The sequence below is a fragment of the Magnolia sinica genome, chromosome 5 (assembly GCF_029962835.1).
Source record: "Magnolia sinica isolate HGM2019 chromosome 5, MsV1, whole genome shotgun sequence".
Taxonomy (NCBI): domain Eukaryota; kingdom Viridiplantae; phylum Streptophyta; class Magnoliopsida; order Magnoliales; family Magnoliaceae; genus Magnolia; species Magnolia sinica.
Window position 1 is genome coordinate 43,363,879 of NC_080577.1, and position 22,509 is coordinate 43,386,387.

Consider the following 22,509-nt stretch of genomic DNA (forward strand, 5'->3'; position numbering starts at 1 on the left):
ATATTATCGGTCCGCTCCCCATGGGTAAATGTTAGACCAAGTTCGCCGTCATGACCATTGATTATTTCACCAAGTGGGCAGAAGCAGAACCATTAGCAAAGATAATCGAGCAAAGGATCACAGACTTTGCTTGGAAGAATATCATATGTAGGTTCGGGATTCCTCAGACCATCATCTCCGATAACGGGAAATAATTCGATAATAAGCAGTATCAGGAGATGTGCAAGAACCTCGTAATTCGCAATGTCTACTTGTCGCCACGACATTCGTAGGCAAATCGACAGGTTGAGGTAGTTAACAAGATCATCAAATATCATCTCCGTACCAAGCTCGAGAACACTAAAGGAGTGGGCTAAAGAACTCCCAAAAGTCCTCTGTGCATATGTAACACTCCGGATTTCGAGGGTCGAGCAAAGCTCAACTCCCGAGATCCAACGCATCACTTATACAACATAGATAATGATGTTTAAATGTTGTCCATATTAGTGTATTAAACATGACGAGGATTATACTAAAACAACATATCATACTCTAGAGATAATTTAATTTCGCAAGCAGAAGACTGAGATAGATATATAAAGTGTATAAGTGTTTCACAATCTCTAGAGTATGAGTACGTTACCGGGCTGAATATATGTAGCGCCCCGGTTTTCAGGACCCGAGTATATGACCCGTGTCCCAGAAACCTGAGTGTTAACTTTAAAGGATGGTCAAATTTGAGTATACATTTTTTTTCTTCATCAGAGTAAGTAAATGAGCGTAGAGTGGACAAATCAACATAAAGGAAAGTTTCATTATCATTCAAATTTACAAGAAGTTGCCCATAATGACTTATACAAACTAATGTCTCTGAATTTAAACAAGTACAAGATTTACATGATTTAATACATGAATAATAACAGAGAGCATATAAACATAAGCCACGGGATCACGCAGCTCCTTTAAGCAAATACAACCATGCATCTCTGGCGATCGTACCCTGCTCCTCATCAAGTCTGAACATACATATCACTAAAGCCACCTATACTACCTGTACGGTTGTATATTTGATGGATGAGTGGCCAACTCAGTGTGAATTCCCCTCAAGATTACACACCGCCGCATTAGGTAAGAAATAGTATAAAACATCCAGACAACCAAAATATAGTAAATGCAGTCTTATTAGGTGCATGGATGCATGAATGCAATCATCGACCCGGGTAAACCATCTGGACGGTCAGTGCCCCAGGAAAAACATCCAGATAGTCAATGGGGTCGTCACCCAAGGATGTGACTGGTCATCAGCGCAACACGCGGCGTAATCGTATGGGCATGAGTGATCCAAGTCATCATCATAAATCGATCGGCTGATCATTAGCACAACACGCGGCGTAATCGTATGGGCATAATGATCCAAGCCGTCGTAGTATGCTATGCGTGCATGATTTGTCAACCCATTATTAGTCGAATTACAACCAGCCAATTTAGATAAGCTCAAAGGTCATTACGGGGAGCCCATGGCCCAGCGTAGGCCGACAGCTCGGGCATAGTGTCCCATTGCCACCATCCCCAGCTCATGAGGCTACCATCTTAGGATGTTTAATGGAAACCCATCGACTAGTAGCCAATCATATTACAGTATATGGGGCTTACCATCGCATGGTTGCACGGTATAAAACATCAAACCCATATAGGAAAAATACCAGAACAAAGCCACATAGGGCGATATCAAACAAGCCACATAGGGCAATTATCAAAATAAGCCTCATAGGGCCAGTATCAAAATCATGCGATAAAAGACCATCCTTGAAAACTATTGGACACAACAACCCTGGATGGTAGGCCCACATTAATGATCCATTTAGACCACCACTCAATAACTACTAAGTCGAAGGTCTATTTTAATCACAACCAGTTGGGTTACATCCCAAGTATGGGTGTACATTTATAGGTGGGGATTTTTCACTAATGTACCAGTTTAAAGTCTATAAGCAATACACAAATAGTCCACAAGCATGAACAAATATACGGGATGAACATTAAGCAGATAATATATCAATTCAATTTCCACTAGCTAACACATGTGATTATAAGAGAGACATACCAATTATAATTCTTAATAAAAACTATAACTTAAGCTAATGAGAAGATGGAAAGCTCAAGGGGAAGAATCATCACCTTATAGTTGGATCGCCTACCAGCATAGCTAGGGGACGTGTGGTCCCTTATAATCGAGTCCTATCATGAATTAAGAAATTACATGGTTAGATCAAGTTCTACATACTATTCATGGTTAAGATTATAACCTAGGGTTTGGATTATTCATCTTAGGGTCTTAATGTAATATTAGGGTTTTCATCTTAGGGTTTAGTCTTAAACTTAGATTTTAGGATTCGAGCTCTAGTTGGCGTGCCATTAATTACAATATAAACTTAATACTTTCAAGACCACTATTAGTGTTAGTGTTATAATTTATATTATCTAACACACTAATACGAATCATTATGATGATAATTGGCATTATAACCCACTATTTATAATAATATTCAAGAGTGACAAAACAAAGCACCGGTATCTAGTAATGATATTATTTTATTTTATTTTATTTTTGTCTAACATAACTAACTTTAGTATAGATAATTCGCTAATGGCTATTCTTAGCTAATATTCATAGTAGAAGTATTAGTTAGTCAATACCAACAATGATAATTCATAACATAGGAGGGTGGAGGGTTTATACCTCAGCAGGAGTTGAGTGTGGCCCAACTCCTATTTTAGCGAGTTAACTCGGCAGTGAGTCAGGGTTCAACTCCCTTCTTTCTCTTTTCCTCTTTCTCCTCTCTCATTCCTTCTGCTTTTCCCTTTGTTGGACGTCTAACAACAACCACCAGGTGCAACCCAACTCGGTCTACTGACTCGACTCGGCTCAAGGAGAAAACCGAGTCAGCAATGCAGCGAGTCGGCTCTCCTTCTCCTAACTCCAACTCTCTCCTCCATCTCCTTCTACGTGTCTTCCACCTGCTGGAAGTCTAGCAAGAAGTCCGGACTGGACCAGACCGGTATGGCTGGACTCATTCCAGCAGTTTTGTCGGGCCAGAATCCAGCTACTGAGTCGGCCCGACTTGGTGTGGTACCAACCATGGCCATATAGTTAATGTGAGTGCGGCGACAACCTGCTCTCTCTATCTTCCTTTCTCTTTATGGCTGAGCGAGTCTAGATTCAACTCAGTCATGACCCAACACAGCAGGCCCTGTCTAACTTGAACCAGACTTGGTGAACTCGCTGAGTTAACATGGCCATGGCCAGCCAGCAGCACAACTGCACTACTTTTCCTCATCTTTGCTTCCTCTCTCAGACGTGATTCCTGTCATTTGAACTGCGATGATATGGGCCACACATTTACATATTTAAATCCATGACCAGCCTCACCACAAACAACAGTGACGGTGTAAGCTTACCGTGGAAGATGACCAAGCATTAATGGCGTCTTCCCACCCACTACTCCTTCCTTCATTCTGACGGCATGGGACGACTCCTAAGGGTACATTGGAGCTTGGTGAATAGATGGAATGGAGCTTGGACGCCGTTTGGTTGGTGGGTTCGGAAAGACAAGGAGGCGGATGGTTTTTCCTCGGGTGGCTGTGATTCTCTTTGGGTTTTCGTAGGAGATGGGAGAGAGTCATTTTCACTCCTTACTTATGGCCAAAACCTAGCTCTCAGAGCCGTTGGATGAAAACTGGACGGTAGGGATTTGGCCTGCTTGAAACCGTCTTCAAATACAGTGGGTAAAACTGAAACCGTCCACGGTTTCATTTGAAACGCCCTAAGCAAATGGACGGTAGAGATATCGTCTTCTTGGAAGGCTGGGATTGGAGAGGGGAGAGAGCACACGGATTGCCCTCGTGGCAAGGAGGACAGTTGCCATTTTTGGAAATAAGGTTTTGTAAGGCCGATTTGCAGTGAAGATAGTGCGTCCATACGTGTAGGAAAATCTGCCATGATAGTTGGATTTTGGTCAGGCCCATCGTATGAATCCGATGGACGGTTCAGATTGCCCATATGGAGACTGTAGGTGGGCCACAATGCGTTGCAAACGGACGCTCGTTCGTTGTTGTCAAAAATGCAGAGAGAGAGAAAACCTCTCTTCTTAAGGAAACTGTCGGTCAGAGGAGCTCTGATCGCTCCTGGTAGTTCGGTGCACGGCGGGTAGTCTTGCACTGTGTACATGTGCAAGGAAACATGGGGTTCACAAGTGGATTTGATGAAATCCACACCGTTCATTCCCTTAATAGGCCTCACTAAAGGCCTCTGACCGAAGATCGGTCAGACCCAAAGCCTAGGTGGGCCCCACAACTTCCTTCAGGTATCTTTTATGAATTTCCTACTGATTTGTTTTTTCGGATCAGCCCGAAATTAAACGTCAACGGCTAAAATGGCCTAAGGGACTATTTAAGCTAAGACTTAATGGTCAGATTATAGAAATATGGCCAGTTCTGATTTCTATAACACTAAATATTATGTTATACTACCTTTAATAATATTATACTATTATTATTATCATCATCATCATCATATTCTCTATTATTATTTCCCCCACGTATGCATGCATTTTAGTGATGTTGTGGGCCCCATTTATGATTTTATATTATTTTTATCATTTATATAATTTGTCATATTTAATTTATAATTCCACATATTGTTAATACGTATAAAATGTATGAATGTAAGTAAGCGAAGCTTATTATATATTATTTGTGTATCATTTGTATGGTGATACGTGTGTTATGTTTTAAATCATATACAAGTTGTTAAATTGCTTGAAATATGTCATCCACTATAAATCTTTCTAGTATATTTTATTTTTATGTATTATAAATTCTATAATTTGTAATTTATATTTATGATGTTGTAAGCGTATACACATAGTATGGATTATGGTTACATATCAATATGAAAATCTTAAATCTTACAAGTATATATAAATAACCTTCCACAGTGTATATGTTTATGTTGTATTATTTTTGTATTTATATTACATTAGGTTACTTAGTAATACTCGAGTACTGGAAAGTACGGGGTGTTACAATATATACATGTATTGCTTCAAAATTTACAAAATATCAAAATGTGAAGGTCCAACTAATCCATGTAACCCTGTAATCCCGTCGAATCAGAATAAGGTCTACATAGACCTTCCAGAGAGCTGAACATAGGAGAACTCTTCCTCCTCGTCTACGAAGTCTAACTCCGCTGCATATATGTCATCATCACCTGCGTCTATAACAGAGTCTGGTTAGTGTTTTAAAACATTGTCCTAGAGTGGGAGTGAGTGATCAACTCAGTGGTACTATAAGACAAAGGTTAACATGTTATTAATTCAAACAAGCAGTAATGATAAAGCAATACAACAATCACTTCCTAGCTACTCTTGTTAATGCAGGGATGGTGTGCAGTAATGATACATGCCCTTGCACAAAGCTACCTCAAGCGACTTTATCAACCATTCGCGTATGGCAAACTCTCTAAACGTGCACTTCCTCGCCATAGAACATGCAATGCGGTGCATGGTCGTGTTAGCTAAGTACTTAATTAGGCTTATTCATACAGCAGATTCGGAAAGCTAAAGTACCTCCATTTACATTATTAACCCAAATAGGGATCCATCTAGGGTCGTCAATCCTAGTTAGTCACATACGATAAACAAGTTGTAAGGCATCACTCCTAATGAAAAGCAGTGGATATGTAAGTTCAAGAGTTTATACTCGAGGTCACTATGAGAGGCTCGTCACCTGAACACAGGTCGACAGCTCGAATACAGTGTCCCATACCACCATATTCGGCTAACGAGTTTGGGTTACTCACTGGTCACTATGGGGAGGCTCGTCAACCCAGCGTAGGTCGATAGCTCGACCATGGTGTCCCATACCACCATGCCCAACTCATGAGTCTTAGCGGATCGTAGTACCATAGTTGAAACGGGTCTTTACATTAGTAAGTGATACTTTAGATTCAAGCAGTGATGTCCATACATGGTAAACACACAATAGGCTAGTCGATTTATTAGACAAGTTCGATTGGTATGAGTGCACGCTGAATTAATCGACATCAAGTGCGTAGGCACTCCCCGTGGCCTAACCACTGTTGACAATCATCGTACGACCTGGATTCACCGAACATATCAATGTGGCGAGACTAGTTTGGCCACTCAAATAGGAATTGTTACCGTCTACCTGAACTATGTTGTAGTCCCAATCTTACTCAAATGCAATAAATAGATACGTGTGACAAGCATATCAGCATTTAAAAAATAATCTAAATACAACCTTCATTTGAGCATTTCATCAAACACATTGAACATGACACTAAGCACTTGCATTTTTTCCATAAATTACCTAGCGGCAAATATGATTACATAAAAGAAACTATACATATGATTCAGGTAATTTGAGAATCCTATCTTAATACACTTAATAAATACAAATCATCAACATTTTCTCATTCAGACATTTTATCAAACACTTAAGTTACACTTCACCAAATACATAGACTAGATTAGTTACAACATGAACCATAACAATTCATTACACAAGGAGGTCGTGATACACACGACTAACATGAATCCTAGATTTATAGTCATGACAAGCACAAATCATAATTTCATATTCATTCAAACATTTCAACAAACACATGAAATGCATCATATATTTAACATAGTTCACACATGTATAATTTGTCGAAAATGTCATAACTAAGATCATATGGCAGTAATCAAGTTAGACATATTTGACATTGAAAGCCTTAAAAACCATAACCTAAACATTTATAGTCTGCACCTTTCGTCGGAATACTCATTTCGAACTCGGTTCAAATCCTACGCTCCCGTATACAAAACAACGGTTGCCTAAACATTGAAATAGGTTAGCTATTTCGTCGATTACTCTTTTTGGATTCCTAAATCAAGAATAGGGTTATGATTTCTTACCCAAATCATAGTTGAAACGAGTCGTGTAACAATGTGGAAAGGCGAATCAGCTCGAGGAGTAGTGGGAGTGAATCCTGGTAACGATGTAATGCCGCAATTTCTAAAACCCGAGTACGAGACTCGTTTTCAGAAATCTGGGAGTTTATAAATCAGAGAAACAGCGGAATATAAACTCAGAGTGCGATAGCAAAAAAAAAAATGTATATTCATGAGAGCCCAAAATTTGACCCGCTCAGCTGGAGGTCTTAGTTATAAGATTCCAAAAGTTTCAAAAATACTAATCCACTGGAAATAAAATATAAAGCTACTGATTAACACCAAAATACGCCGCTACGTCCTGATTCGGCTCGTCTTCGTAATACTCCTCTTGTTCCATAGTAGCATCATTAAGGTCGACACTAACGCCCTCTACATTCGCCCCTGCATGTTTTGTACGGTTGGATAGTTGATGGATGAGTGGCCAGCTTAGTGTGAATTCCCCTCAAGATTACACATCGTCGCCTTAGCAAATATAGTTAAAAGGAAACCAAGCACTAATCCAAAACAGGCAATGTGTAGTCTTATTAGATGCATGGATGCATGAATGCACATCGGCCTGGGGATGCACATCCAACCGGACTTGGGCTCGTCACCCATGCAATCATCGACCCGGGAATGATCATCCAGTCGGATAGGGGTCGATAGTTGATGGTCTAGGAGCTAGTGAAACGATATCCCAACAACCCTAGGGCACGTGCTATAGCATGCAGAATAGCCATCCGTTATCGCCAATATATTATGAATTAGCCAGCCGTTATTAATCCAGTTACAATTAGCCAAATTAAGTAACTCAGTGGTCACTATGAGAGGCTTGTCACCCAACGTAGGTCAACAGCTCGAGCATAGTGTCCCATTACCATCATCCTTGGCTCATGAGGTCCTCCACCTTGGAATGTTTTAATAGGATACCTTGATTAAAATGACACCAGTCCAAGGTCCCTATTTCCCATACGTTTTATCTAATTACATCACAAGTGTGGCTTGCATACGATCATGAAATCCTCCATGTATAGCATCAAAAGGTTATGTGCAGAGATAAATCATGTTATCATGTGACAATATATGACTTCAAATAAGGCATGTAAGGAAGCATCATGAGTTAATAACTAATGAGGATTATATTACCAAGTAATGTGAATAGTGATCAAGGATTATTTAGCATGTGAGCCTATTTAGTGAAAACAAGTATCATAATAATGGTGATCTAGTACAAACTAGGTATAGCTAATTTGGAAATGAAAAGCTCAAGGAGAAGGCCATCACTTATATGATAGTATTCTTGAACTTGGTCTGAGCCTTCTTGTGGTCCGGGGTTACTCAGGGAATCTCCTAAAATTATAATTTACATTTGTCAGGTATTGCCAGGGCTTTGTTTAGAAGTTCAAAGGAATGTAACACAAGGCCTGTTAGGCCACCATGTATTTATTCAGTCAAGGTGGCCCCAAGGGATTAGTGGATGTTTAACCCACCATTATTCACGGCAGAGTGGTCCATTTGACAAGGGTCCACCTTTATCTTTCTCCTCAACCCTTAGGACGAGTTCCACAGATGGTTGGATGGTTTGGATGAAACACATACATCAGGGTGGGGCCCACAGAGGTGGTTCACCAGAGATTTGAATCTGACTCGTTTTGGATGATGTGGACGAAATACGTGCAGCGTGGTGGTCCACACACTACGGTCTTAGGATGGACGGTGTGCCCAAGCACATACATTACAGTGCCCCTATCCTATCCATCCAGCCTATCTGGATGGTATGTATACAACATATACCTCGTGGTTGAGGACACACACGTGTCACAATGGTCCATACTGTCCTCAGCCGGACATTGTGAAGAAAACACACACCCAGGTGGTCCTACGTCTAGACCTTGGGTGGTCTGGATTTAACATGAGTATCAGGTGGGTCCCACATGGGGCCACCTCATGCATCAAGTAATTACATCAACCTCACATGTACCCCATATATGTTTAAATACGCTCTGATATGTATTTAAATAGTATACATCACACATAGGGCCCATCACATGTATCTAATATACATGCATCTAAGATATATTAAAATATTATATCATGCATCTGATATTTAAGTATTATATGCATTTGATATATATATATATATATATATATATATATATATATATATATATATATATATATATATATATATATATATATATATATATATATATATGAGCATGACATCAGCGTGGATCCTAGATGGGCTTACCACGTGTATTGCTATAAGTATTTTTACATGGCGAATTAAGGGGCCCAGCGCTGGAGTCCATGATGGACGGTCAGGGATAAATAGTGGTCCAGGGCTGTTTGAATGGATGGACGGCCTGGATGCAGTCCACATACACCATGCTGTACATTTGTGAGAGGTGCATCTATATAATATAATATTATTTAAAAACTCACATGTACCTCTCTCTCTCTCTCTCTCTCTCTCTCTCTCTCTCTCTCTATATATATATATATATATATATATATATATATATATATAATTTGTTTACAAAAACATCTAGGCCTGACGTCCTCTGATGGACGGCATGGATGTTTCACGTCATCAAGGTGGGGTTCACACATGTGGCCCACTGACCGTGTAGAGTGAGGCCCACCTGCACTCGTGCAAGGCCCACTTGCATTTTGGTGAAGCCCACCAGCAATCTCCTTTTCTTTTTTTCTTTTTCTTTTCTTGAAGTGTGCAGGGTCTGACGAGATGGGTGGACGGTCTGACTATAATGTCCATAGATGGACGGTTAGATGGATCTACGTGTGGGTGGTCCCATCTGCTGTTTAATCAGGTGAACGGCTTGGATCACAACACAGTTTGTTGTGGGCATCCACCATCAGATCTGTTTAGACGGTGCAGGTATCATACATACAGCAAGTGGGTCCCATGTGGCGTGGCCCACCATGATATACATACACGTATGTATTATATTTATATAATATTATTTTATCTTAAGTTTCTATCTTGGTTCTGCAGGTCAGCAGCGTCCAGTGATGGGTGGCTTGGATAAGGTACGTACATCAACTGGCCCATGGATGCCACATGTGTACGGTGTCCATGTGATGGGCGGCATGGATGGGACACAATCATCAGTGGGGTCCACGTTGTTGCAGCCCACTGAGATTTGAATCTCATGTGCGGCTCATTTGGTTGCTGCCGATTGCGGCCCACTGTGCATTCTGCCAGATTTTTACTGAGGCCCACCTGCAGTTTGGTGAGGCCCAGTTGAAATTTGGTGAGGCCCATGGCCTGTTTACACTTCTGCTGCCAACGTTCTCGACCCATTTTGCAGGCCGTTTCTCAGCTGTTTCTCAGGCCAGAGACACCCTTCCATCTGGACCGTCGGTGAGGCTGATCTCAGACCCAAATTGAAGCTCTTACAGGGACATTTTCTGGCCAGGATTTGGCCTCTTTTCTGGCCTACTTCCGGCCCCAGGAATGGCCAGAATAGCTGTTGTTTTCTGGTCTAATTTTCGGACTGGTTTTATATTGATTTTCAGTGGTTTGCTGAGGCTCTTTGAAGGTTTGTTCGTCCTCCAAACGAGGTACGTCCCTAGGCCGTGTTTGGCCCTGTTTTAGAGCCCCGAACAGAGCCTGTTTTTGGATCTGTGCATGGTTCCGCTGGTGGTTATTTTCAGCCACGAATATGTGTGGTTGAGGTGTGATGGAGTTTACTTTTAGAGTTTATTTAAAACTGTTAGGAAGAAGAAGTGAAGGGAGGTGTCCTACCTGTTTGAGTTGGGTCCGACCCGAACTTGGGTTTTCACGCGCACACCCACCACCCTCACCTTCTTCCTCTCTTCTGTCACTTTCCTTTCTCTTTCACCCCTCAAGTGGTGTAGTTGCAGACTTACATTGACTCGGCTCGGTCTGTTCTCACGGACTGAGTGGGGGCAGTGTTAGCCGAGCTCACCGTACTCTCAATTTCCCTCTCTGTTTTCTTCCTCTCCCTCTCTGTGTACAGTCTAAGGGAGCTGAGTCTCACCTTATATAGGCTGAGAGAGAGAAGGTTGGTGTTAATGCAGCCCTGGGAGACCGGCTGCGTCGCCGCCCTCCCTATCCTAAAAAGAGAAGCCTCAGACATTTCTGCCTAGCCTCATGATGAGGGAATGGTCGGTCCATCCTCATCTCACTTGTTCCTATGAGCGGGTCTAAACCCTTATACGGTTTTGATTAAGGGACCCATGTGAGTGAAATGGACGGTGTGGATCATCCAGAAAATGGCTAGGGTGGGCCACTTAGAGGCTCAAAGTCCAACGTTTAAACAGGGGTTGGCGGGAACGATTTTGAGGGATTTGGTGTTTTGGGTTCGGTCAGCCGTTGTTTGACCACAGGGAGTTGTCCAATGCACATCGTGCATTAGAACTCAGGGTGTACATGCACCTGGCTTTGAGGCACATCACGACTTTGGTGTCTGATCTGCTCCGATCAATTGTCTCAAGGTCCAGTCTTAAAGGTCCTAGCCAGGTTTAGGGCGGAGCCAAGGCCCAGATGGGCCGTATTATTATTATCGGGGCCTTACTTTGCCCATATGGAGCGTTCCACTGGTCAGATGGGCATGAGGTTTTGTCTCAACGGTGGAATAGATATTTGAGAGGTTTCAAGTGCCTAGTTGGCCGTAATTTATCGTGTCAAGGTGGTTAGTGGGTTCATGGTGTCAATGTAATTTGATTAATTGTGTTCATAACTTGTTTGAATCTAAGGAATTGCTGAGTTTTACCTTCCGGGCTAGTGTTGGGTTCGACTTGGCTCCTATGGATCGTGGTGGTTGGCTTTACTGTTGGACAAGAGTCTCGACATATACGCACAGAGTTTTAAATGTCTCAATAACCGGGTTTATCAGGGGTAACACTCGAGTACCAGAGGTACGGGGTGTTACAAACGATCTCCTGAACTGTCTCTCTTCTCCTCACTCTTTTCTCTTCTTTTCTCTCTCCTAGGGTTAGAGAAATTCATATGGAATAGAAATGGGGTGGTTTAAGGGCATTATATAGGCCCAGAACTGGTGTAAATGGCCCCAGGGCCATGGTATACTTAAGTTATAGCCAAAGGGCGACTGTTTCTGACGAATGAGGCTCATCTGGGGGTCTGTTACCTGTCTATGTCATAGAGTAAGTTTCATGACAATGGATCCAGGTCAGGATACGATTTCAGCGCGTTTGGATAGGCCGATCAATCGTGATGGACCTGTATTAGATCAACGGTCATTGTAACTCAATCAGGGCTAGAAGTATACAGATATGTGCTGGGAAATTTCCCTGATCCGTGGGTGAAGTTCGGTCAGAATCTGACGGTTTGAAGTCTTCAATTTTGCCTGCAAGCCAATGGTCTAATTCACTTAAGTTTCAATATTTTTTCCAAGGTTATTCGCGTTTCTCACACATTTCGCTTAGGGCTCAAGTTGTGAGTTTTGGGGTACTATCTGGGCTCGATTCCCGCGATGGTTGTCAAACCCAATAAGATAGTCATAGCTCTATAGTTTCGTGGTCATCGGACTTCCGACGTGCAGTCCAAGTCCGATACGGAGTTTCAATATGCTCCTGAGAGTGACTGGCTTTTGGGATTCCTCCTAGGGTTTTAAGTAATATTGAGTTAGCGATTTTGATGGTTTTAGGTCCTGCCGTTTGTATAGATAGTGGTTTAAGCTAATCCACCGTTTAATTTAGTTTAATACTTAATTAACTTTCATCTAATTTCTACAGAATACGGTCCTTAGGGATTTCTGCCTGAGGTGGTACTCGGGCCTTTGTACGGATTTTTTCGAGACGTTAAAGCATATCGAACTGGAAAGGGCGAGCTCTCAGTCCTAGAGAGAGAGGGGGGGTGTGAATAAGACTATGCCAAATAAAAAATAAATGTAGAATAGAAATAACGATAGCTGAATCAAATAGCGATCTCAATTGCAATAGTATTGAGAAGTTGATTCAAACGTTGTTCAAAGGACAACCTTACACCAAAAACCAAAGTTTATGGTAGGACAACCTGATTTCTTTAATTTGATAAGGATAAAAAAACCAAACTAAAATAAGAGGAAAAAAATAATGAAATCTAACTATTACAACATTCACCATATGTACATGAAATAGATACAAGCATTCACTACATATTCATCACATACATCAACATCGACCAAGCACCAAGAATTATAGTAGTATGGTGTGTACACCAACTGTTCTCAAACAACCACAGCTACTCCACTTCCAATAATCATAACCCATGTGATATTGGTGTTCGCTATGAACAAGGTTTTCCAAGGTTCACCTTAAAACCTGTACAATTGTGTTTTCAATGGGCTATCACAATTAAAAACCCCGCGCTGAGATTTTCTGGCTATCTCAGTCAAAACCAGTACAGAGATTTTCTGGCAATCTCAAGAACCAAAAGCAAATAAACAAAATACTTATTTGAAGATTCTGCTTTGATGTAACTGGTAGAACCACTTCACTTGTAGATGTAGATGTTCAATGTCCAATCACACATATAGAAGGGTTCTAGGTCTAAATGAATTTTATATTAATCCAACCTTGGGCTACTTTGATTTAATTCCTAGGATCTCAAAAGGGGTAGAGAAGAACACCCTTTTATAAATCAGATTGAAGCAAAGAGAGATCAAGAAATTACAAATCAAAAAGCTATAAAAATGAAGCTACGATTTACCGGACAATAGCTTGATAATCACGGGGACTTTTCTCTCAAAGTGGAGGCTTGATTTGGCTTTGAATGAATGAATAAAGTTGAGAAAAGACCTCTATTTATAGGCTGAAAAACGGTTCCTTCGACTGGTCTAAGGTCACCTTCGACTAGTCTAAGATTCAACCAAATTTTAAAAATTTTGGCTCGATTAGATAAAACTGTCTCTCGACTACTCGAGTGGCTTGCTCAACTGGTCGAGTGGCCTGCTCGACTAGTAGAGCATAATACTCAATTAGTCGAGTGGGTCCAAAAAACCTTGTTGGAGTTCGAGTCGAGCCCTACTCAATTGGTCGAGCCAGTGTCCACGACTAGTCGAGTAGGGTGCTCGACTGGTCGTGACCCTACCAAAAAAATCTGAAAATTTGAAACAAATCCTAGACTGGTCGAGAAAAATCCTGAACTGGTCAAGCCAGGGCCTGGACTAGTCGAACATAGGTTAAGACTAGTTGAAATAAAGCTTATAAGAAGTATAATAACCCATACCAAATATGCAATATGAATGACCTAATCCTAAGGTCTTTCTACCTGAATTTTGAACATTGAACTTTGTAGCTTCGGTAGATCTTCTACTTGATTTACTTGAAGCGTGATCTAGTACACTTGAAGCTTTAACTTGATGTTGACCATGTAGTGCACTTGGATTTGAACTTGTAGTAGTACCTAAACTTGGTCTTCCTCTTGGACTTGAACATGCACTTGAACTTGAACTTTCCATTGATCTTCACATGAAGATAAACCTTTCATCATTCTTCACTTGAAGGTGAACTTTCCATCTTTGAACAAGTCCATCATTCTAAAGTGGTTAGTCACTATGGAATTTGACAACATAGAGTGCTTGATATACAGCATAGCACTTACACGAACTACTGCCCGGACAGCTATCAAGGAGACCCCTTTCTCTTTAGCATATGGAGCAGAGGCAGTCACTCCCGTAGAGATCAGACTATATACAGCCTAGATAGACTCACTCGACGAATAAGCTAATACCAAGCTTATGGCCCTCAATCTCGACCTCCTCGAGAAACAAAGGGAACAAGCTCGGACTCAGACCATCGTTCACCAACAATAGGTATCACGCTTCTATAATGCACGGGTCAAGGTCAGAAGAGGGACCTTAGGTCTGAACTGGGAAGGACCCTATGTGATATCAAGCACAAGCCGACCTGGTTCGTATCGACTAGAGGATCTGGCTGGCCAACTGCTCTCGCACCCATGAAACGCTGAGCATTTGAAGATCTATTACCCCTAAATTAGGTCAGTATGATGCTCATTATGTATTACTCAACTTTGAATTATAAGCACATTATCTGATCAATTCCTAACTGAGATCTGATCAATGAATGATCCTGATCCGATTGACGATCGAGCTATGTCTGAGCTAAATGGCTTAGACAGGTTTCAGTAATTAATATCCGACTGATGCTCAAGTTATGACTTAGGCTTAGTCCGACCTACTCATATGAAATAAAAGATGATCTACTCAGCTTATAAATTCAGAATTCAATAAAAAGAAGTGTTTTCATTGATAAGGCCTAAAGGGCATGATTACATCGGTAATATCCCAAAAAAATACATGTACATTGATCTACAAATGACTGAGTGCTTGAAGCTAAAAAAGGCATAGGCGAGCAACGCTCGAAGTGCTTGAAGCCGAAAAAGAGAAAGGTAGAGCAGGACGAAGGAAATACTGCTCTACAAAAGAAGCCGAGCTTTAAACTTCAAAAGGTTGCTCGAGAGCCGCCTCAGGAGCCGCTTCGTTGCCTGACCCATCAGAACTCGACTCTGGCTCGTCAAAAGCGGAGAGATCAAGCTCTCGGAAGGTCTCCTTCATCGCCGTCATGCACTCAGTGTAACCTTGACGAAAGAGGTTATCCCTCTCATCCAGGAATGCCTGAGATGACTCGAACTCCTGGACAACCTCCTTTTGAGATAGAGCAATCACGACCTTGATCTCCTTCTTAAGTTTCTCCAGCTTCGCCTTGGTCTCGACGAGCTGAGCGTGGCAATCATCATGCTAGCCCTTGGCTTCCTCCAGCCGCGCAACTACCTTGGCCTTCTTAGCGAAAGACGCTTAAAGAGCCGTCTTCGCAGTCTTTAGCTCGACTTTATTAGTCGAAGCCCAAGCCTCCAATTGAGTCGCCTTTTGCTTGGCCACCTCCATCCGATTACGCATCTGAGCAAACTCAGCGCGCACCTTCAATACGCATGGGGCAAACTATAGAGAAAAGAAAAAAAGGTGAAGAAGAGCAACTAGAGATAGAAGTATAACTAGCTTCGGACGATGTACTTACTCCAAGAAGGCTCGTCGACACATGCGCGAAGAGCCGTTTCCGTAGGATATTCGAATAACCTGACAAACTCCTCCTCGGACGTATGACGGTCTACCCAGGGGAGGATCTCCTCCACGATCCAGCGAAGGCTCCCTCACCTCTCTTTAGCCTCCCCGCTCCCCGAAGGCTGGGCCTTGGCAGGAACCTCGGTGAGGGCGATGTTTTCTGCAACAACTGTTCCCGTCGCTCCATAGGAGGTCACCACCTCCATGCCCTCTCCCTTAACCTCTAGGACGACTGGGCAAGAGGGGTCGACCTTCCCCTTGGTCTTAAAGGAGGTTTTCTATTTCTTCTTATTCGGTGCCGCCAACTTATCTCGAGGGAGCTCACGAACCTTGGAGGGAGGACGGATGAAGGGCCGAGCTTCAGGCATCTCTGCGTTAATGCATAAGAACAATACGTCAAAAAAGTTCTTGAGAAAATTCTAAGTTGTGGAGCTCGGCTGAAGATCATACCCAAATTCTTACTAGTGAGTGTTGAGTCCAAGCCCGACTTAAGGAGTAGCTTAGGTTGGAGAAGTACTCTCCAACACCTCTTATCCCTGTCACTCGCCCGTAAATCCCTGATCCGAGTGAGCAACCCGCTGCTGAGCAACGGAAGATGTTTGGGGATAGCTACAACATAAAACACATGTTACAAGGTTAGATGGCAGTGAAAACTGATCAACTGAAGGACGAATGACTACTACAACAAAAATACTGACCTGAGTCGGAGAAAGCTCGGAGGACCAGGGGCTGAGTTGATTCGAGCTCGGCCGTCTCCCAGCACCCAGAGGCCCAGAACCATTTGTCCCTTCAATTTTTATTGGAGGTCGGAGAGTCAGTTATAAAGGCCCCGCTAGTGCTCCGCCAGGCAGAGAAGTAGTACCAGCCGAGCTGCAGCTTATTCGGCTTTGACTAGTACAGGTGGAGGAACTCGTCCACAAAGAGCTCGGGCTGGTCTAGCTCGGCCCACAGGACCACGAGCCGATCAAGGCCCTCCATCCGTTCGAGATCATCTATCCTGGGGCTAAGCCTAGGCCAGCTAGCAAACACCTGACTACCCCCTGTAGAAGAAGCCGTAGGTCGCACAGAAGCACGACCTGGAAGATCGCGACGGCCCCCTCTGGAGGTTGATCTAGAAGCTCGTCCAACAAAGGAAGCTAGAGAACTATAGACTCGGGGACGTGATATTTGAGCCTGATCCGGGCTAACTCCTCCTCAGTCAAGGTTGAGGGCATCGGCCCCCTCGGACCCTCCTCATCATCGGGCTCTTCCGGATCCACATTGCCGGAAGGGTCGCGCCCTACAACCATCGGCTCCTTTATCGGAGATATACTTGGTGCCCTAGGCACAGGCGCTGACCTCTGCGCTGGGGACAGATTCAACACCCTAACCATGGGCGCCGACCTCTATGTTGGAGACCTCTCCAATGCCCTCGACAATGACGACTGGAAGTTAACGTCCGCCATCATCACCATCAGTGACAGTGAGTTTTACATTACACTAAGGTGACTACTTGCTCCACTGTCGCTGCCAGAGACCCCCTCCCGCAAGCTCAATGAGCTTGACATGGTGGTCCTTACGAGTAAAATTACTCGAAAATAGAAAAATAAAAGGAGGGTAGATGAAGCTCACCGGGAAGAGAGCGAGCAAGTCTATGGCTTGATTGAGGAAGAAGATAGATGCCGAAAATCGTCCAGAAAAGAAGAGGAAGACAAAGAGGGGAGGAAGCGAAAATGCAAAAGGAAAGACCCCAAGGGTTAGGGCTTCCCTTATATAGTAGTGCCACGTGGCAGTCATTAAAGACGCCCATCAATGCTAGTCCATATGATGACCCCTCGACTACCCCAAGACACGTGGCACGACCCCATGCGCTGCTTGACCCCAATATCGAAAACGATACTATGCGTTATGACCTCGTTGGTCCGTCGTCGAAAAGACGGCTTGGTGCCCCATGTGGCCTTGAGCCACGAAACGGCATGTCATGATTATAGATTGACATGGTTCGACTACCATGCTGGCCGCTATTGTCACGCCCCAAATCCGGAAATCGGATTCACAGAAATTCCGATCGCCGAATTCGGTGCTGACAGCCTCCGTAGTACCCCATTCTCGGCTCCTAGCGTCCATACGCCAAATTCCAATCCTGGGATTCTACAAGGAGGATTTTTTTTTTTTTTTTTTATATATATATATACATTAACTCGCAATAAGCATAACCATAAGATTACCCAATGCACAAAGGCAACATCATCATCACATATCCACTAATGCAATTATTTCAGTACAAAGCAAAAAAAGAAAGAAATACATAGATTGAAAATCAAGCTCCAGAGGATCGCTGCATGCTCCAAGCTCAACTCTGCTGCAACCTAACATCACCTGCACGCATCTATCGTGCATAAGCTTATACAAAGCTTAGAGGGTGGTGTAAGTGTGTGCACAAGGTAAGTGACAAGTATTCAATACAATGCCATTATCATACAAACTGGAAATACTGATAATCCATAAATCGTACAATATCGGAATAAGCAAGGATACTAGCAAGATCATGAATTATCTAAGTAAGCAGAAATACTGACAAGAGCAGGAATTATCAGAGTAAACAGAAATACTCACAAGATCATAAATCATACGATAACAGAGTAAGTGGAAATACGAACAAGTCCATGAGCCAATCAATATCAGAATACACAGTATATAACAGCTATGCAAACGAGGAGTCATAAAGAGCCAAATATCAAATGCCGAGAATGCAATGGAGTATATAATTCCTTATGTGTTCACAAATACGTCAGCCATATCTAGACCATATAAATGCAGAAGCACAGTAACCCAAGATGTCACATGCCGCGGATGTAATGCAATATGTGGTGCGAATGGAATGAACATGCTGGAGTATGAAGTCGAGATGGTGTACGTAGTATCGCAGGCTATGGGGTCCATCACAAGGGACTTCTATCCAAACCAGTCCCATACCTAAATTTGGATAGTCAGACTCAATGTGGTAAACTCCTGATCTCAGGTTAGTCGCGCGCCCCAACCGAAATCATGGCCATTGCGAAGGCACACGTAACAACTAGTTGCGTACCACCAACCCGAGTAGATAGTGAATGAATGAATGCATGAATGAGTATGCAACTCCTGCTCACTAAATCCACATATCAGTACAGTTCATCTCTAGGATCATCACCGGGGTTTAGTACACTCCAAATGGCACTGCCGCTCTCCTAGCCGCACAGTCCAAGTGAGTGTAAGAAACCTCACTATCCGCCTGGCCAATAGTCTGCCAATACCTATCCGGCATGTCGATAGCGGACCCATTCACGAGCTGGTCAAACTCAGCCTAGTATTGCCCCCTACCCTCGGGCGGGTAAGGCCACACCCCCTCCCAACCGACCACGACACAGTGGGAGACGCGGCCTCCTGGTATTCGGCACTCGGGCGCTCATGTATCCACTCGGTCTCGACGTTGGGGCGTCTCCTGGCCTCGGAGGTTTAGGGATTTTCACCCAGGGACATCTATGGCGCCCGTATGCTAGAACCAAATATTTCCGGTGTCCCATCTGGCCATCCACGATATGCCTGTGGAGGCTACGGCCCTGATGTCGCTAGGGCACACAATGCAAGATGCATGAGTCATACAATACAGTCATGCATCAATCCTGCGCATACCGTGTACTCATGTGAGATAACCTCCGCCTATCAGGGAGTCTCATAACAATCTGCCCAACGACATATGCAATGGTCAACCACATCTCATAACAAACATGCAGATGATGTGTATGGGCATGTATGATGATGCTATGTTGTCACATACTCATAATCAGTATCAATAACCGGCCTCAACAATCGGCTTCAACAATGTGAACATTTAACCAACAATGCCCCCAAGGAATAGCTCACATAGAGCCAAACATATAATGGGCCCACGGCCCCACCCAATGGCCCAATACACATCACTTATGGGCCTCACTCATGGGCCTTACATACATCACATCGAGCTCCATACAAGGGCCTCGAATGTATCACAATGGGCCACGCCCACGGAAATCGAATACATTATAATGGGCCTTGCCCATATGCCACGAATAAATCACAATGGGCCTTGCCCATGGGCCTTAAATACATCACAATGGGCCTCAACTACGGGTCGCATATGCATCATGTAGGTATTAACAATAGGCTTTGACAATCGAAATCGGCAATCGGTCACGACAATCGGGATCGATCGATAATCATAGTCGGCAAATCGGTCACGACAATCGGATCGATCGATAATCAGAATCGGCAAATCGATCACGACAATCGGAGTCGGTAATCGGTCACGACAATCGAATCGATCGATAATCAAAATCGGTAAATCGGTCACAACAATCAGATCGATCGATAATCAGAATCGGCAAATCGGTCACGACAATTGAATCGGTCGATAATCAAATTCAGCAAATCGGTCACGACAATTGAATCGGTCGATAATCAAATTCGGCAAATCGATCACGGTAATCAGAGTCGGTAATCGGTCACGACAATCGGATCGATCGATAATCAGAATCGACAAATCGGTCACGGTAATCGGAGTCGATAATTGGGATCGGTAAGAATGGGCCTAACAAAGCCTAATGCAAGGTCACAATGCGGACATTAAACCATCCTTGCCCATCAATGTGGACATTTAACCAACATCACTCCCAAGCAGTGGCCCACATAGAGCTAAACATAAAGTGGGCCCATGGCCTCTCTCAAAGGCCTAGTATACATAGCAATGGGCCTTACTCAAGGGCCACATATATACAACAGGAGGGTCCTGCTCATGGGCCTTAAATATATGACATGTGGGCCCTACGCATGTGTCTCATATGCATTAAATGGGCCACGTATCTAGGCCTTGAATACATCAAATGGGCCATGCATCATGGGCCTAATATATATCACAATGAGCCTTGCCCATGGGCCTCATCAATGGACCGCACTAATGGGCCTCAAATGGGCTACAATTATATTAAGGTGGGCCTCAAGTGAAAGCTTGGGTTTCATCTAAAATCATTTCAATAGTTGCAGGTGCAACATGTGTATAACTGGACACTATCATTCCATGGGGCACATGGCCCACTAATGATGATCAGCACTGTCCAAACATTGTCTATATAAACCGGTACCGTCCAAACATTCTCCAACACCATCCGGCATAATCTGGATAGTGTGGATGAAATAAGTACATCATGGTGGTGTGGTGGCCCACCAGGGATTTGAATCTGCCTCAAATTTAGTCTCAAACCTTAAAACAAGCTTGCCCAATGGATGGACGGTTTGGATGGAACACATCTATCATGGGAGGCGGGTCCCATTAGCAGAAATGGATGGACGGCTGAAATCAAAACATACAACATGGTGCGTCCCACGCACACCGTCCAGGGATGGACGGTGGATATAAAACACATATATTTCAGTGGGGACCACACCGTCTGGACAGATGGTAAAGTGGGTATACAATTCATACACCAAGGTGGGTCCCATAAAATCTTGATCGACGACGTGGGTAGAACAATACATCAAGGTAGGGCGCATGGGGCACGACAGACAAATGGACGGCTTGGATATATAGAATGCATACATCTTAAGGGCCCACCGTCCCAGCCTTCGGACGGTGTGGATGAAACCCATATATCACGTGTGGTCCAAACGTGTGGACCTCTACACATCGTGAGACCCCTAGCCGTCCAGCAACGGTGGGTCCCACCCAATAGATGGACAGCGTGAATTTATTCCCACGTGCAGAAGTTGTCAGAGGGTGGGTCCCACATAGCAGTGGCCCACCCAGTAAATATTCTTATTATATTATATATATTATATAATATAATAGGATATATATTATATACATGTACGTCGCCGAAGGCTGCCCATTCCTCACCGTCCAGATCCATCTGGACGGTGAAGATGTAATAATAAAGGTGGATCCCACGTAGGGCCCACATCATACACACACACACACATATATATATTTATTATAATAATATCTTATATTATATTAAATACATCTCTTTCTTTCTTCTCTTTTTCTTTTTTTTTTTTAATAAAAATAAAAATAAAACACCATGCCTGCATCTCACGTCCAGAGCCTGAACGGCTTGGATATAGAGCATTAAATCGGGGTGATCCCCACCGTCCAAACCATTGGACGGTGTGGATATGCAACACGTGTGGGCCCCACACGGATGAATGGTTCGGGTATACATCATGCCTTATGGTCAGGGCCCACTAAAACCCACTGCCGTCAGTCCTTTAAACAGTATGGACGGTTTGGATGCGGAATACAAACATCCAAGGTGGGTTCCACCGTCCACAGCAGTGGACGGTGTAAATAGAACACATACATCTCTGTGGGTTCCACGTAGGGCCCACCATAATGTTTATATGCCATCCAATCCGTTGGTAGGGTCACGTGGACCCCGCTGAATAGGAAAAACAAATTTCATAATGTTCCA